The sequence below is a fragment of the Strigops habroptila genome, chromosome 2, assembly GCF_004027225.2.
Source record: "Strigops habroptila isolate Jane chromosome 2, bStrHab1.2.pri, whole genome shotgun sequence".
NCBI lineage: Eukaryota > Metazoa > Chordata > Aves > Psittaciformes > Psittacidae > Strigops > Strigops habroptila.
The window spans coordinates 34791393-34809328 of record NC_044278.2 but is presented as its reverse complement, the minus strand read 5'-3'; the positions used below and the strand labels follow the sequence as shown (position 1 = coordinate 34809328).

Below are 17936 nucleotides of genomic sequence, written 5' to 3'. Positions count from 1 at the left end.
GAGCCAGCCTCTGCTGATGGCTTTATGAAAATCCTCAGGCAGATCTTTAGCATAGGAGCACATGTAATTTAATTAGCAAGGGTTTTGTGGTGGAGGGCTGTCTCAACTGTAGTCACTATATGGAGGAAACTAATGGTTGAAATGGCCTTAATGCCTCATCCCGTTGTACATGGGGAGGATTTAGAGGTGTTTGTATCAGAGTTCGTTTTTGTTGCCTGAGTAAGATGAGATCACAGAGACCATCAGAGTCCATGTTAACTAATGAACAGAATAAGGTCTCATTTTCAACCTTAAAAGGGCTCTGTTAACTTACAAGTTCATGTGTTAAAAAACTGATTAGACAGTTTTCTGGGATTAGTTATACACTGTCCATCTTTGCTGTCTTGGTGGGAATTTTTTTTTTGTCATTTCAATACAAGATGCTTTTAAAAGTGTATTTGATTATAATGGAAAAAAGTATGAATGGTTGAATAGAACCTGGAAAGGAGACATTTGTTATGTTAAAAAAACCCCAAATGTACAGCACAGCATCGTAGTATGGAAATCTTTTGTTGGGGAGGCGGATATATTTGGGACAGTTGGAAGAATTGTGGAAGATTGTGTAAGGATTCCTTAGACAGTTGTGTGTGGCAGGGACATGATTGTTGCATATGACTGTGATGCCTAATCTTGAAGATTGTCTTCAGTTAATCTGGGAATGTAGATGTGTTACAAACTGCATGAGGAAAAAGCTGGAATTGGAATATCAAAATCTATTTGTTCCCTGCCAGTGAAAATGCTGTCATCTTAAGTTGTATTTTCCTTTATTAGTTGATTTTCTTCCTCAGTAGCAGCTTGCTTTTGCCTTTGAATGGTAGGATGTTTTCCTGTAATGCCAGTTGCAAACTTCAAGCTTGCTTGCATTGTGGCCAAAAAATCTGAGAACAATGGTGATGCTGAGAAAGGAATCTTTTGTACTACTTACTTTTAATTGCTAATTAAGTCCTTGGTAGTTTGAAAGAATAGAATCGTTTATGTCGTTCACTTTAGACCAGTATTTGCTACTCGGTGGAGAATGATGGAAGGAGTGATTTTTATTATGAGTTCTAGGTGGAAGTGACCTTCCTGAGAAAGTGAAAATGGGCAAGAGCACTCATTTTGCGCAAGAAGCTCTCAGGATTCAGGGAACATGCGGTGCCAGTGAAACTGAGGAACAGCTTAGGACTTCTGTGCTGCTTGAGAAGGCCTAGCAACATCACCTGCCCCCTCCTAAGCTCTCTCTAGGTTTTGCCTCATTATTTTGCTTCAGTTTCTGTATCAACTGATTAAAGGTATTTTAGGTTGTCCAGGCAAGCAGCAGGGGATCTTCTACAGAAAGTTTATTGATATTCAGAGATTATTTAAATTTGTTCTTGATATTTTTAATTTTTTTAAGCAATGAGATTAGGGTGAAGCTTCTTTAATAGTCATTTCATGACTCTTTCCTTAGGGCTTTCTCACTTCCACAACCAGAACTCAAAAATGGAACAAACTGATTTAAAGCAATTCATTAATGACTAGCTTTAGGTCTGTCAGGCTTCAGACAGCTGGAAACGAGAATGAACACACTTCTGCTCCACTGACTTCATTTTCATGATTTTTCTGTAGCATTGAAGAACGTTTCCAGATTTTCGTCATGTCATTGCTGAAATGAACTCATATTCTCATAAGCAGGTTACCTGTTTCATGTAGCACCTTGTTTGCCAGTGATTCCATTTTCTAAATTAAAAAACCTCAAAACAAATTTACTGAAGAGCAGTTATAAAAGTGTGTTTTATTATAATGGAAAAAAGTGTGGATAGTTCAATAGAACATGGAAAGGAGACATTCGTTATGTTAAAAAAAAATAACAAAAAGGACTAGTAGTTTTGAGTACCTGTACTTACTGGTACCTGAGTTTAAGAATGAGTGCACTATCAAGTTCAGATAACCTCTGTGTTTATGCTTACACTTGGATCTCAGTTGGATGATAGTCTCTGTTGCTATAGCTGTGCTTGCATTTTCTCTAACTCAGCAATCCCTACACAGCGTATGCTGACAGAAGTTACTCTGTTAGTGTCATTGCACCGTTAGGAGCAATGTCAGAATCAACTAATTGGAGGGTTGAACCAAGGTGTATGATTTTTTTCTTTCACTAATGTCTGAGCAGACAGAAGATGGTAGAGCTGATTTTTGTAAAACAGCAATTCTGTCTGTACTTGGGCCTTCATGTGCTGTTGCGTTACTACTTGTATTAATTTTGGCTTTCAGTGTTTTCCTTGTTTTGTAAAGAATGAAAAATCCTGATCAGCCTTAAATGCTATTGGAAATAATGTAATTTAAAGCCCATGTCAGTGTGATCCTGATATTTTTTTTAACTCACATGACCAGAAACACTTTGTAATGTTGTACTGTACCATGATTGTACAGGATTTACCTTGTGGTTAGGATGGAATGTTCTCTAGTTGAAAAGTATTCTGAAGTGACAGCTTTTAAGGAAAGAAACATTTATTTAAAGCCATTGCTTTTTGTCCTTACATAACTTACAATACACCTTTTATTAAGTTCTCTACTCTGTTGCAACTGCTGTATCAATTTACAGTTTAATTATAAGTTACTATGTTTTTCATTGTTTTATAATTTGGTTTAGACAAAACTTTGGAAAATATAATTTGTGATTTAAATCTGCAATGTAAGAGGAATGATCAGTGTTACTTAGATGGAATGTAGAACAACATTGTTAAACAATAGGTACACTCCTAAGATGATGCAACATTTATGTAACTTCACGTGGCTTGTTAAATTGGTAATTCATTTAAGGAGAACAAATTCACATTTTGCTCAGAAATTGAAGAACAGATTTTAAATGAGTAGAGCAGGTACCATGATACTGCCTCTCCTGCCAGAGTCAGGTAAGGGAATTATGTTGCTACTTCTGAATAAGTTTTGGTCTTAGTGTAAAGGTGAGTTGTATTACTCCTTGAAATGCACATTTAAAGTGAAATACTGGGTTTTCTTCTTCACATACATAAAAATCTTGGCATTTGATTATCCGTTTGGTTGGACCTCTAGATTTGTGGATCAAATTTAAAGGAAGATTCCCTTTGTTTCGGAGAAGGAATACCTCTTGAGAGACACAGTTGCACAGCACTCGCTCACAGGTTTGAGCTGAAATTAGAGGTGAAATTTCCATTGCCAAGTGGCATTCGGTGCAGAAAAGTGCCTGTGAAGTTGCACTTACATGTCGGTATGAAGCTGTAGATCTGTATAAGTTGTCTTTTCTTTGGCTGGTTAGAAACAGTTAAAGCTTCATTGCTTGTGTAATGTTGGTCTCCTAATCTCTCCAGCAAGTTAATCCATTCATTTTTTTATGTGTGTGTCCCATCCTCCACAAGATTTTTAGCTCTCTTTGTCTTAAATTCTGCATGCGCCTAACCTCCTGTCATGTAAATGTTGTGATATGTGAGGTGTCCATCATAAGTTTGCATGCAGTGATAGGAAAGGATGTGGGTGAGGGGCAGACACACTCGGGAATTTTAGAAAAATTAGTTTCGAACAGTGTTTATTTTCAGGATTACTAATTAAATTTTCCACCTTTCCTAAGTCTACTGCTGTGCTTTTCAACTAATATACAAATAAATATGCAAAAGAATGTAATCAGTTGTGGTAATAGCACTTTTTAATATACACATATTTTAGAATGATCCTCCATAGTTTTCTCTTGGATGTTATCATGCAAGTATTTAGTGGTTTATTTCTATGCGCGTAGCCTGTGTTATCTGTGAGAAAGTGTCTTTGATTTAATATCATCTACTTTTATGCGGGCAATATGCAGTAAGCCTTCAGTTTTTGACTAGTGTGATGTTTGAGTTGTGTTCTGTATTCTCAGTGAATGACATGTTGAGCCCTCATACCCTGTAAGCATATACCTGAACCACCACAAAAGCTTTGTAGATAATTACCCAGAACTTTCAGTGAACTGTATTTAACTGTCCTGTGAGACTTTGCCATATGTAACAGGTGTAGGCCTTGGAGAAGTAGTTTTACATTTACTTTCTCAAATTAAAAATAACAAAAAGTGTGTGATTGGAATGGGAGGAGGGTAGAAAGGGCAGGTAGCTAACAGCAGACTGTGAGTGATGGGAAGATTTCTAACACAGGAAAGAGTAGTAGTCAAATAGTGTTTCTGGAGGTGTCTCAACAAGGTAGAGAAGACAGCCCAGGTATGCAGCAGTGTTGGAGGTATCATATAGCTTGGGCCACATAATTAGGAAGTTAAACGCTTATCTTGTCTCACATGTTTAAAACTACTGTAACCAGTTGACAGATGATCTCCCAGAATTTTGAGAAGTAGTCCACATTCTGGACATAAATGTTCCCGTTAGTTGTGAACTCTAAATATAGGCCTCTGAAATATGAAAGATTTTGCTTTCATCAGGATATATAGTAGGTGAAGGAAAGCAGACCACAGGATGGGGAAGGCTTGCAGTGGTAAACTTGGGTTAAGAAGTACACCTTACAGTCTTGTAGCAGAGCAGTACGTGGTATTTACCTCACCTGCAAACCTGTATGTGGGATACAGACTGACTAGTTAGTTACATCTGGCGCATAACGTCGTGGAGCAGAGAAGGATATTTGAGAATTGCACAGTATCCTTTCACTAGTGATGGCTTTGCTGTATGCAGTCCCCCAGGAATACAACTACTCAGATTGTTGTAGTAAGAGAAAGGATTATTTCTTTTGTCCTTTCTCTCCTGTGCAGTTTCAAAGTTAATGGGACAAAATTTTGGTTTGCACAGTGAGCTTTGTTCTGTGGTATCTTGTGTCCTTTCAGACTGGTCTAGCAAGACTTTTAAAACCAGGGATGAAACTGTGGTGCCTATAGACATAATTTTAACTTTGACTTCCATGGGTGACACTCCTTCTTTTCAGGTCTGTAATGTACATGTGCTCATTTGCCTCTGTCTGCAGCTGAAGTGTGGAGCTGCCTGTGGCATTCCTATGGATCAGTTCTTAGGCTGCTTTCCAGGAAGACACAGCTTTGCTTTTTTCTAAACTTGGTTGGGTTTTTTTTTCCCCATACCCGATGATCTGCCTCTCTTTGCCAACTTTGAGATTTGCACGTCATGCTTGTCTTGTGCAACTGCTGATGGTTGTGGTGGCTTAGGTGTCCCTGAGCCTTCCTCCTGCCTGTACAAGGCAGTGCTAAATAAATCATAGTGGCTTTCTTTAGGCACAGAAGTGTTCTTTCATTTGATCCTGTTAGCGTTCAGGCTCACAACATTTCTCAAGAGAAAGTCTTTCTGCATTGCATCACTGCTAACATAACAATTCATACCGTTTAGCTTAATACCTTGATTGTAGAGTACAGCTACCCCTTTTGCAGCTGGAGTACTAGCAGGTGCTTCCCAGTGACTGTTGTCAGATCTTTGTGGACAGAACTGTGGTTACATGTATTTCATTTTTTCAGGATGTTATTTAAGATGCTCTAAGCCTTCTGGAAGGCCTCACACAAGATTCTACTTGCTAATAAACAATGTGTTAAAATTTATTGACAAAGGTATTTTCACTTAGTGTTTTTACACTTGGCATGTCACTCTGAAAACCTGTTTCACCAACCTAGAGCTACAGTTTCTATTTAAAGGGTATATTACGTTTTCAGATAAACTGTATAAAAATTGTGATATCACTATCCATAGCTTTCACTAAGGGCATACAGCTATAGCGTTAGATAATGATAGCTTTTTAACAGTGAAAGCAAGTAGTAGCATTAGGACAGCAATTCTGAAAATGGCACTTTTCAAATTTTGAAATACCGTGCCAGATTTAGACTTGGGTTGATGAGAACAGGTAGTAAGTTAGTTATTTGATTCTTGAGTCCTGAACAGAAATGTCAGCAGACTCCCACCGTAATGTTGCATTTTGCTGGATCTGTTTCTTTTTTTGTCATTTGCTTTTGATCTTGTTGGTAACGTTTCTGTTTTGGTGAGAAAAATTGGCATTCATTGGCTTAATTAGAACTAAGAACATTTAAGAGCAATAGGTGGCACTGGCTGTTTTTATGTGTTACGGAAAAAAAGACTAAGTCTGAGTTAGAAGCCTACTAACTAGATAAATGATGCAGCAAAAGGCAAATTGAATGCTTCTACCTATGTGAATGTAGGTGCAAGGAACATCTTTGGAAGAAAAAAATGCTGGGAACAATTCCTTGGAAGGTACTGCTTTGGAGAACTTGACATAGTATCTTAACATTATAACAGTTCATAAGATACTGTTTCCAGTGTAACTGCCATGATTCTCGAACGCCAGTTTTTCTTGTAGCATAGTATTGATAGCTTTTGAGGTCGGAGAGCTGTTCATTCTTTTTGTATGCTGTGGGTGGCAATACATGTTGGGCATGTGATATTGAAAATCATGTAAAAAGTGATATACAGTCTTTTATTTATGTTAGTGTTTGATGGGGGGTGTGTGTGGTTTTTTGTTGTCGTTGTGTTTGTTACCTCTTTAAGTGTTCTGGAACAAGTTATGGATAGCCTTCCCCCTCCCCGCCCCCTTTTTCTTTTCTTCTTCAAAACTATTTTAATTCTTTATTGTGAGGGTGGTGAGGCATTGGCACAGGTTGCCCAGAGGCCCAGAGAAGTTGGGATGCCCCATGGCAGGGGGTTGGAACTACATGATCTTTAAGGTCCCTTCCGGTCCAAACCATTCTGTGATTCTATGAATTTTCTACATGAAGTTTTGAAAGTATACCACAGAATGTGTAATGCTGCTGACTTTTTGTGAATATTCTTACTCTTTTCATTTTACTTTTCTGGGGAGTTGCTGAACTAAAACTTTTCAAATTTAGGAGAAAAATACTTCACAAGTGAGTTTTGGAAAGCTTTTGCCTTTGTGTAGAGGGAAACTAGTTTGTATGAGGACAGGAAGGTTCAGTTGTTATGTTAGGTAATACTGACGTACCTGCAATGTTAGTACTTGTCTTGTTGAGAGTAATGCTGAAATTAAAGCCAAAATATAATCTGAAAGACCATAATAGGTGGGCTTGGTTCTTAATAAATTAAATATATCTGCTAAAAAATTGCATTCCTTCATTAATTACGATTTAAAATTATGATTCTCTAGAGAAAGTCCAAGCAGTGAATCCTACATGTTTTAGGTTGTCGAAGCTGGCCAGATATCAAATATTGTCTGCGGGTTTTGGGTCTGTAGTTACACTCTCCACTTACAGACAATGTATTTGCCTCCTGTCTGGACAGCAGGGATGCAGTAGTTTAAAATGTTAAGAAGTTCAATCTTTTACCAGAGCTTTCCCAAATACTTTTATCCAGAAGTGCCTCAAGGGCATAATCCCTTTGTTTCACAATTTAACTCTTTATAGGAAGTAATTGGAATTGGTCTGTCGCACTCAGCTAGAAATTCCTTTCAGAAATCCTGTGCAGAGACTTTCGGAGAGAACACAAAATAATACAATAGGTTTACCTGAGAGATTCCAGCTGTTTTTGAAGCCTGTCCCTTCATGTTGCAGGTGGTTATATGGCACAGTTACATAGGTACATGTAATTTTGTCATAAAGGGTACTTAAAAGTGCCCTTTTGTGTCTACTGTTTCCATTTAAATGCTGTGCAAGATCCTTATTTTCTGATTCTTCAGATTTTTTTTAATTTTAAGTCTAAATTTATATACATTTGTTTGTTTGTCAACATTATTGTTAGGCTGAAATGGCTCTTCTCTTTCCCTGGTATTTGTGCTGTTGATACTTGCAGAAAACAATCATATTAGCTTTTGGTTTGCTAAGCCAAGTAATTTCAGCTGTTTTGACTTCCTTTTGCACTAGACACTCCTTTTTGCTCTTATCCCTGCAGTTCTCTTCTTAAGTTTGTAATTTCTGAACACAGAGAAAATATATAGAACGCGGTAGATGAAATCTGCTGAGATGGTATTAATACTTCTGCTTTTAGAACAGGTTGTTCCCTGTCTCTTCTACTGCAAGAGCTTGGGAGCATCAACTGAAACTTCCAGGAAGCAAATTCAGAATAAATGGAAGATGATTTCTTGCAGTTAATCTTTGGAACTGCTTGCTGCCAAGTAGTGTTAAATGAGTGAACATAGTTTTGAACAGTGGTGGGCAAATTAATGGAAAGAAAATCCGTTAATAGCTGTTAAGAACAGCAGTACCACTTGTGCCCAGGAGGTTCCTAAACTTAAATTACCGCAGACTGGGAAAGTATTAGAAAAAAAATATTGTTATATTCTAACCTTTTTCTTTTGCTTCTGTTTCTAGAATGTGAGTTCATGTAAAAGCTGTGCTAATCTTTTATTGTTGCTGTTTTGGTGAATGTGGTGTTGAAGTAAATACGAAGACACGATGCTGCACTAGACTGAATATTGGTCTGACTTGTTGTGGTCATCTTATTTTATCTTTGTTGGAAATTTATCCTCTGCTGAACTTCAGAATTGTGTATGCTATTTTTCATCTTGCATTAGCAGCATATACTCATCTTGGTTTGTTACTTCATAATCCAATAATTGTTGTACTTGAGGTTTTTTTGAATAGTTTTAAGAAGCCCGTTGCAGAGTTCTGGATCTTAGATAGCTGTATAATGTTTTATTGCTACATGCCTCCTAGATTACCTTTGAAAAATCCATCTGTGGCATGCTGATAGGTGTATTTTCAAGTATTAATGTCCTCACCTCATTTGTAGTTGATAGACCTAAAATAATACTGTAAATTCAGTCCAAAGGGCAATACCATATCACTGCAAATTATGGAGATAATGACAGGCTATGACCAATAAGTGTACTTAATATTAAAGCAGTTCACCTTTTATGTTTAATTTTGTGCTTCTTGGACACTATTAAATAACTGTGAAAATGGATTTTAGGTAAAGCTTGGTCTGACTCAGGAAAAACGGAAACATGTTGAACTGTATGTGAAACAAGTGCAGGGGACTGTGGTCCAGTCTCAAATCTCATTCCATTACTACACAGAAGGAATAAACTTTAACAAATTTAGGTCTGCTGCACGTTGTGTGGCATAACTGCACCGTTAAGCATTACGGCAGTAAGGAGAGTGGAGTTGAGATTCTGCTCCTTTTAGGCTGCCTGGGTGTGAGAGGGACTAGCATGAAGTTAACAGCCAAGTCTTTACATCTGGAGAGGCATGGAAGTAAAACTAAAAAGAGCTGCAGACTTTATTTTAATATTCCACAAAGACTTCAGTTTTTCAAGTTAAAGCAAAATAAAGTTTCAAGCATATTTTCAGTATACTGTATTTTTTTCTTCTTAGCATAAATTATGTAAGGTCTGTGTGGTATGTTCCACTAGCCTGCAAATAGAGTAACAAAAATTTCAAATTTTATGCCCACCACTTGTAATACTTCAAATGTGCTCTCCCTTCTCACTGATTCTAGGGCTCCTTGCTTGGCTTACTTGCATGCCTCCTGGTTCTAATTTTTCTGCAAGTCTGAGCCTTCCTGTCTTGAGCTGTCAAAGACTCCACTTAAGGAGCTCTTCCACCTGCTCAGCATGTGGAGAGGAAGGAACAACAGATAAGAGAGGAAGCCCCTCTTCCTCCTCTCTGTCATTGCTGCCTGGCCCTGAATGTACTGGCTGGGGGTGCTTGTTCTCCTGCAGCTATTTGGTGCTAATTGGCCCAGAGGTTAAAAGCAGTTACAGCCATTCTGTGCTGTACAGCAGCACAGATGTCGCTAGTTTTTATCCTGTAAGCCACATGCACTTCATGAGATGCCACTTTTCCTTCTCTGGCCTCAAGACAACATAAATAATCTCCTTGCACATGCAAGTGTTGTTATTCGTGTTTCCAAGCTTAAGCATAAAGCTTACACACTTCCTGTTGCTTGCATGGGACAGGCCACAGGTGGTCTAGAATGATGGGGTTTGCCTTTTTTGGATATAAATAAATCTGTTCCTGCAGAAAGCTACGAAAATGAACCTTTTGTACTGCAACTGACACTTTAAAATAAAGCGATTAAGAAGATTGACATTTGGGACTGACTTGCATGTGACCATTTGCATTTTATGATTACTTGAAAATGCCTTAAATTTGATGCACTTTTAAATGTTCTTAAACTCTATCACCTTTGTATTTTTTCATTCTCCCCAGACATTCTCTACAGAGGGCTAATCACTTGTTCTCAGTGACTGCAGTGATCCAGTAACATGCCCTTGTAGCCAAGAAGGCCAGGGGTATCCCAGGCTGTGTTAGGAAGGGTATTGCCAGCAGGTTGAGGGAGATGATCCTCCCTCTCTGCTCTGCCCTGGTGAGGCCTCACCTGGAGCATTGTGTCCAGTTCTGGGCTCCCTGATGCAAAAGGGACATGGAGCTCCTGGAACAAGTCCAGTGAAGGGCTATGAGAATGCTTAAGGGTCTGGAGCATCTCTCCTATGAGGAAGGGCTGAGGGAGCTGGACCTGTTCAGCCTGGAGAAGAGAAGGCTCAGGGGGGATCTGATCAATGCATGTAAGTATCTTAAGGGAGGGTGTCAAGAGGATGGGGCCAGACTCCTTTTGGTGGTGCCGGGCAATGGGATGAGAGACAGTGGGCATAAACAAAAACACAGGAAATTCTGCCTGAAGATGAGGAAGAAATTCTTTACTGTGGGGGTGACTGAGCATTGGATAGGTTGTCCAGAGAGGTTATGGAGTCTCCTTTCCTGGAGATAACCCAACAGCCTCTGGAACACAATCCTGAGCAATGTGCTCTAGGTGCTTGGGCAGGATGGTTGGATTAGATGCCCTCCGGTGGTCCCTTCTCAACCTCAACCGTTCTGTGATTCTGTGACTGGCATGATTGAAGTAATTATTATGTGGAGATGCTATGTATTGGGTGAGTAATAATGGGGACACTGTTGTGCTGTAGATGGAGTAGGGGTGAAACAGTAGTGCAGTGAAGAGGGTGCTGTTTGTTGTTCAGGGTTTTTTCATTCTCTACCATTCCCCCTGATGAAGGTTTCATCTCTCACTGACGCATTCCCTTTTGCTCTCTCTTTTGTCTGAGCTTTTATTTGCCACTTCTGTGGTTGTAGCCAATGTGTTCTGTGGAACTTTATTCAATGTCTGACTCTGTCATGCTTGGTTTGTAGATTATTTTTTTTGTTTGTTTGTTTTGCCATTTTCCTTTTTTCCTCTCTGGGGGAATTGCTTGTTCATGGTGACATACTGTTTTGACAGGGATTTTTCTACAGTGCATGGTGGCTGTTTGTTTATATTAATGAAGGTGAATGTAAAAGTGTGTGTACCCATCCATATACCCTGTGATGGTGACATACTTCTAATAATGACTAGTTTTACTCTTTGGGACCAGTACTTGAAAAAAAAAGCAAACCCAAAACAGTCTGCTGTGGAAGTAAGCTTTTCTTGCATTGAAAAGTGTTCTTGTTGACTGCAGTTCTCACGCTGGTGTATTCTGGCAGTTTAAAGATCTTCCATGATCAGGCCATTGAGTATTTTGAAAGTAAATTTAGCTTTCAAGCAAAGATAGATTATATTAGTTACATTGAAATGGGAGGCAGCGTTATGCCATATTCATACAAAACCTTAAGAAGGAAGACAATCAACTTTTTAGTGTTGAGGAACTTTAATGAAAACTCTTCAGTCACTGTGCCCTGGGTCACTTTCAGTGCACTTTTGCAGCCTCAAGTTGGTTGCATTTTGGAAACTATATTGACTGTGAAACTGCTGAAGTTCTTTGGTAAGGTTTTGCATGTCTGCCACTGTAAAGAATGTAGGAATTGATCCTTCACCTGAAGGCCTGAGTAAGATGCTTAACTTGAAAAACACTGTATCTTCTGCGGAGTGAATCCTTTGGAGTACAGCACGTTCATCAAAAATAAAAGCTTCTGAACAGAAGTCTGAAATGCATATCATTCAGATATGTCTATCATTTCATTTAAAATACAAACCCTACATTTATCTGTCATGAGGAGATCTTCAAAGGTTTTCAGCATACAAATCACATAGACATGCTAGTTTATGAGTGGTGCCAGTAGCCTTTGAACTTCGGATGTTAAATGCCATACTGTACATCTGTTCTTTTGGAATACTTGTCCCATTTCGAATCTCTGGTGGGGGAGTTTGCACCTCAGCGGGTTTACAAAATGCTTTCTAACAGTTTGATTGTTTAAAGAGTTTTGGATTTTCTCTCTGGTTCTGAGAGACAAGTCATAGTTTTGGTGCTTAGAGATACTGATGTAGTCACTCTGAAAGGTAGTTAGGGATGCAACATAACATAAATGCTAGGTTAAAGATTTGGTTTCCGTGCAGTGGAATTCCACTTATATTGCATGATTTTTTTTTTTTTTTTTTTTGTCTCTAGATAAATGTTTTTTTTGTTGTTTGTTTTTTTTTTGTTTGTTGGTTTTTGGGGTTTTTTTTTTGGGTGTGTTTTTGTGGTTTTTTTTTTTTCCCTTTTTGAAGAATAAAATGGTCATTAGCTATTCTGTGAAGTTTGGGGTTGGCAAATGTAATCAGCAGTGTGCCTTTTTTTTTAATCTGAAAACTGTTGCTGGTTTAGGGGATTGTTCTTTGGACATAGGTATGTTGGGGATGTTTATTGCTTTTCCTAAAGTGTAGTGACTCATTCTTGAGGCAGCTTTGTGATAAATTCATAAAATTCTATAGTTAATCTGGTTTGAAGATGAGGATGCTATTTTTTGATTTTCAGTTATTTCAGCATTTTCAAGCTGTGCTGTTAAAATTGAAATCTAATTCAACTTTAATGGTTTGATTTTTTTTTTTTCTTTTTTTTTTTGAGAGTTACACACAAAGTTAGGTGTGACTGGTTGTAGCAGGCCATGTTATTGAGCATTGTTCTATGTATGGTTTGAATTGGTGGCTTGTTGTCCACCAGTATTGGAGTATTGTGCATTAAGTAGTCAGAGTATGTGATAACTGAAAGTTAGGCCCAACAGAAGGAGATATTGTACCTCTTCCAGCATGGCATGGTAGAAAAGAGTATTTGCAAATCCTTCTGTTGGAAGAAATTGCAGCATGGTGGAATTGAGAAGAACTTGTAATTCAGGCTGTGTTTGTTAGTGTTCAACTAAGACAGATGATGCTGTGGCCCCAAACTCAGTGCCTTCCTCTAATGGGTTGCATTCTTCTTTACCCAGTTGTTTGTTTTAAATCACAAAATCCACCGTGTCTACATAGGGTCGTACTGTATTTGTGCAAGGGCAAAGGATTGGTGGAACTGAGTTCTCCTAGTATAGGTGGAAGCTTGGTCTCTGTCATTCTGCCTCTGTCCAGCTGTGAATCATCATGGTGACTTTTGGCTTAAAAGTGAGGTTGACTCCGAAGTCGAATATTTAAGGCACTTGCTATGAGTATGGAGATCTCAAATTTAAATCCTTATTTCAAATTAGGCAAAGCCCTCAATCCTGGTCTTTAGTATTGCAGATGAATGTCCTTATTAGATGGTATTAATGCTTCTTGGTGAATTTGTTGTGCATCCCTTCTCTCTCTTATATCCCCTCTCTCCACCGATAATAGAATTGTCTTCTGACATGCTATACTTACGAGGAGTTGTGTCCTTTGAAGCAGGCTCTGTTTTCACGTTCAGTAGTATTCCTGAAAATACGTAGAGATACATGGTGAATTGGCGTTAAGCTTGATAGATGCGTTTTTCCACTTTGTGTTTGTCCATCCCTATATTGGATGCAAATTTGATAGGGCTTGGGAAGCATTAATTAAGAAGGAGGTCTTCTGTCCAGCTCCAGGGGAATGTTAATGAAAACAGCCTGTGTTGACAACCTGCATGGCTATTTACCCTGCAGCCACAGGATTCTTTACCATGTACTGCCTGTGAAAATTCAGGACAAAATGTTACTTATCAGAAGACTCCATTGGAGAGTTCTTGAGCAGTGTTTGAGTGTATTGTCACTGTAGTGCATATTACGATGTACATGCACACTAGTAGCTAAAATAATTTTGACTTGCACTTTGTGGTACATGAGTTACCAATTCTGAAATGTGTATGGGTGTACCTCCCCCACCTGTTATTGCTACATAGCACAAGTGGGCATTATTTCTTTCCTGGAATGATGCACACCAGTTCTTCCATTCAGAAGTGGTACTGATCATCAGTTGTGTGACTGAATCCAGAGGACTTCATTCCTTTTATTTGCCCATGGCATTTTTTTAACTTCGTTCAGACTGCCACATGAGGTGGGAAAGGTCAGGGGTGGCGCTGGGTGTTAGGCATTAGCAGAGAAGAGCTGCAGCTCTTGATGGGAATTATTGTGGTGCTTTTTAAGGTGTTTACTGGGCATAAAGTTCTTCTCCAGAACATTTTTCTATGCAAGCTGGTTTGCGTTTGGTTATGTTCCAGTATTGATCACTTTTATATGTGAGTGAAATTCCCATAATCTAAACATAATCAGCTACAAGAGGGATATGTGTGAATGACAGTGGAAAAAGGAACATGATATGTGGAGTGATACCTCTATGTGAGATTTTGAAAATGTGATGGAAAATCTTTGTGGGGCACCCTTCCTGGTATACTGGTTATGCTAACTTCAGAAATATCAGCATTCTGAGTTTCTTTTTTAAATAGTGGTATTTCGGTATTTGAAACCAGGTTCCTTCCATTTAGATTTTTTTTTTTTTTTTTAATCCTTTGTGTCTTAATGTACTGTTACCAATTTTATGTCTTCTGTGGTCCTGAAAACTGTACTTCCTACACTATTAGCATTAACTCTTATACTTTCTTTATAAACAGCTCCTGACCCATTTTTATCTCCATTCTTCTCAAATAAATCTTCTTTTCCTTATATTTTCAGACTAAGCTACCAACAATATTTATATCTGAAAACAGGCCACCTCTGGTGCTTGAACCCCTTTAGAACTGAAGTTTAGACTGCAGGTTTAGCAGAGCAGAGCAATTGATGATAGTTTTTTAATATTTGATAATAGTTACTTTTCTGTATCACCTTGTATTTAAACAGCAGCACAGAAAATCAGTTTATTTATTCTGAAACTGAGTATTTTCAAGAAGAGATACTTTTTTTGTCAGTCTTTGTAGACATTTTTGTATTTATGTATATTGTTCTCTATTTAATACTTTTTTTCCGAGCTTCTTTATACATTGCTACATTGTCATCTTTATGCGTGGTAGCCGATAGTCAATGTTACATTTTGAAAGACTTGTGTGTGGATCAGGAGATCTTTGCATAAATTATACTCAGATTTAAAGTTTGGAGTTTTTTCTTAGCTAAAATAGGCAGTTATTAGTGCAGACCTGGCTTTAATTGGCTTTTTTTTTTTCCTTCTCTATATGTTGATTTTTTATGTATTTCCAAAGTTATTTACACAATGAAATGGGTAAATAAATATTTGATCTGTGATCTTCCTAAAATCTATATGAAAATTTGTAGCTTCCTAATTACAAGTGGTTTAACACTTAAAAAAGATAAGTTTACTTATCAATGTTAACTGTCTAAATGTTCTGAAGTATGAAGTGAACTGTACATAGAACATCAGCTGTGATCTATGTTTGTATAGTTTAGAATTGCTAGAATAAAATCAGGTTTAGTAGTCAAATTTAGTGTGTGGTAAGCTATTCATTAACTCTAAAACAATTGCTAAATTAAGGTGCTGTAAATTCTACTTCAAATAGAATTATATAAAATTATAGAATTATAGAAAATAACAAAAAATGTTCCTATATTCTCAGATAAAAACCCAGACATTTCAATGCTTATGAAAAAATCTACTGCTATGTAAAAAAAAAAAAAAAAAGTGTGGTTTTTTTGGTTTTTCTGTATTTTTTTCTTATAGTAAAGAATAACTATGCAGTATTTGGAATGATGAAATTCCATACAAAATTTGTCAGAGTCTCCTGAGGCTTCTGGTTATGAAATATTTTCAGGGACAATAGAAAGCATTCAGTTTACTGATAGTTTAGAATTTAATTTCCTGTGTAGTGTAGGTGTGTCTGCATATACATGCATATCTGTATTTCTAAGTATATCTTACTGGATTTAAAAGAAGTGAGGGGTGGGGGTGTTGCATCCTAAAGCTGATCTTGGGATTAGTGCCTGGTGATTCACTCACTAACTTCAGTCAACAAATTTTTGCCAGTTGGTTGTGGATGTTGTCAGCTGAAAACGACTAAGTTTACTGTTATTCTCTTGGAGAAGCCAGCTTACATCTGCCTGACAGAAAACACTTGTAAAGAATGTCTTATAGTTGATAACGTGTTCTTTATTCAGTGGTGGCAGGTTGGTTTTATTCCCCCTCCACTAAAAGGTCACTTTTCTCTATTTATCATTGATTTGCATATATTCTATATTGTATTCTGTTCTGCAGCTCTGTGCTTCTCATGCAGTGGTATCCCTCATTTTTCTGTGATAACTGAGTTCAAGAAGAATTATTTCTAAGTTACTAGTGTCTCCTGTTTATTCTCCATCTGACTGTAGAATTTGTTTTAGTGATACTGATGCTCCACAGATGTGGAGCTGGTGCTCTAAATTGTTAACAGTTTTATTTTACTGTTTGTTGCTTATGTTACTGATGCTCTGAATTGTTAATAGTTTTATTTTACTGTTTGTTTCTTACAGTAATAGTGTGCTGCTTTCACTCTGGTCTTTAGAGCAGTTTCGGTTTGTGCTGTTTGCCTTTCAATTAGTTAATTCGCAGTTGTAAATTTAGCAACCTTCACCTTCTGCTGCTTGCTGCTTCATCTCCTCTCTTCTACTTCCAGATTGTACTGAAGATTTAACAATTTTTATTCCCCTCCCCCCCCACCTCGAATTGTGCCTATGGTAGTTAAGTCCTAGGCCACAGTAGTGGCTTTCAAAGAAAATACATCTTGTTATCATCAAGCAGTGCAGGTAGTTAACATGCACAACCACTTCTCTTCTTTATTGCTTGCAATATTTATTCTTGTGTCCTCTTTCATGAAAAAGTAATGTTGGGGCAAGGGGAAACTTGCCCCAAATTGATGCTACGTTTCTTGAGAAATGCATGAGGAGGATCAGTTTCCGTTGTTCTATACTACTTACTGTCCCCGAAATAAGGACTTTGGTCTTTTATATAATACAGTCCATATGTAAGATGCAAGAAGAGTAAACTTGTGCTAAGTTGAGAGAGAAATTTCCTAACACAGTGTGAGTTTCACAAAGAAAGCATGTAAAGAAGCTTTGAAAGCTGTAGTAGGAACTGATGTTGAGCAAGAAAGTAAGGGAAGAGTATTGTGCGATCCGTACAAAATGTGAGAGCCTTCAGCAGAAGAGCCAGTGAATTAATATCTGTTGTCTTCAATCATATATGATTACATGAAGTGTATGCTTTTCTCTGAGAAGTAAATGAGATGTTCTTGTAAGTCATCTACAGCCCAGGAAATGGGGCCGGTCATTGTTGGGGGTGGGGGGCAAAAGAAGTAGTTTAACTTCTGAAGAATTCAGGTTTGTCCTTTTGTCTCTTTGCGAATCTGAAACAAGCGTTCACACTTCTGTTGTTGCAGAGCAGGAGCAAGAACTGGCTGAGGAGGTTCTCGGGATGTTAGCTGTTGTCATTGTTGTTAGAAAATAATGTGTGTATTTTGGTGAATTGTGGCATGGAGAAAGGAATGGAAGAGAAGCCTTGCAGAACATCCTCTTTTGATACTGAGGTAGGGAAAACGAGGCCAACATATGCATAAACTTCTGCTTTTCTGGTCTCTAGATATCTTTCAAATATCTACTGCTAGTAGATAGCATGATCATCAGTTCAGGGTCCAGCACTGTCTATGTAATTATCTTCTTTTCCAGAAGGGTAAAATATCCCTTAAGAGCTAGTTAACATTTCATTTCTAAACATTAGTGTAGTATGTGTTTCATTTGTGAGGAGTCTACTGATGTCCGTCTCTTCAAATTTGTCACATGGATTTTTTTTCATGCTTCCAGTTCTCATTACCTGCTCACAAAGTCCATCTATTCAGGT

General features: G+C 37.9%; 1 protein-coding gene and 1 long non-coding RNA gene across 17 annotated transcripts in view; both read left to right on the top strand.

Annotated features, from left to right (window-relative positions):
* The window catches only part of KDM6A (lysine demethylase 6A), a 156555-nt gene that overhangs the window by 13897 nt on the left and 124722 nt on the right, over nucleotides 1-17936 (top strand). The gene's annotated exons all lie outside the window — the stretch shown is intronic.
* On the top strand, nucleotides 5079-12978 carry LOC115603898. The gene is made up of 3 exons (XR_003990034.1): nucleotides 5079-7561; nucleotides 11233-11244; nucleotides 12968-12978. It is a non-coding gene; the product is annotated as an uncharacterized LOC115603898 (long non-coding RNA).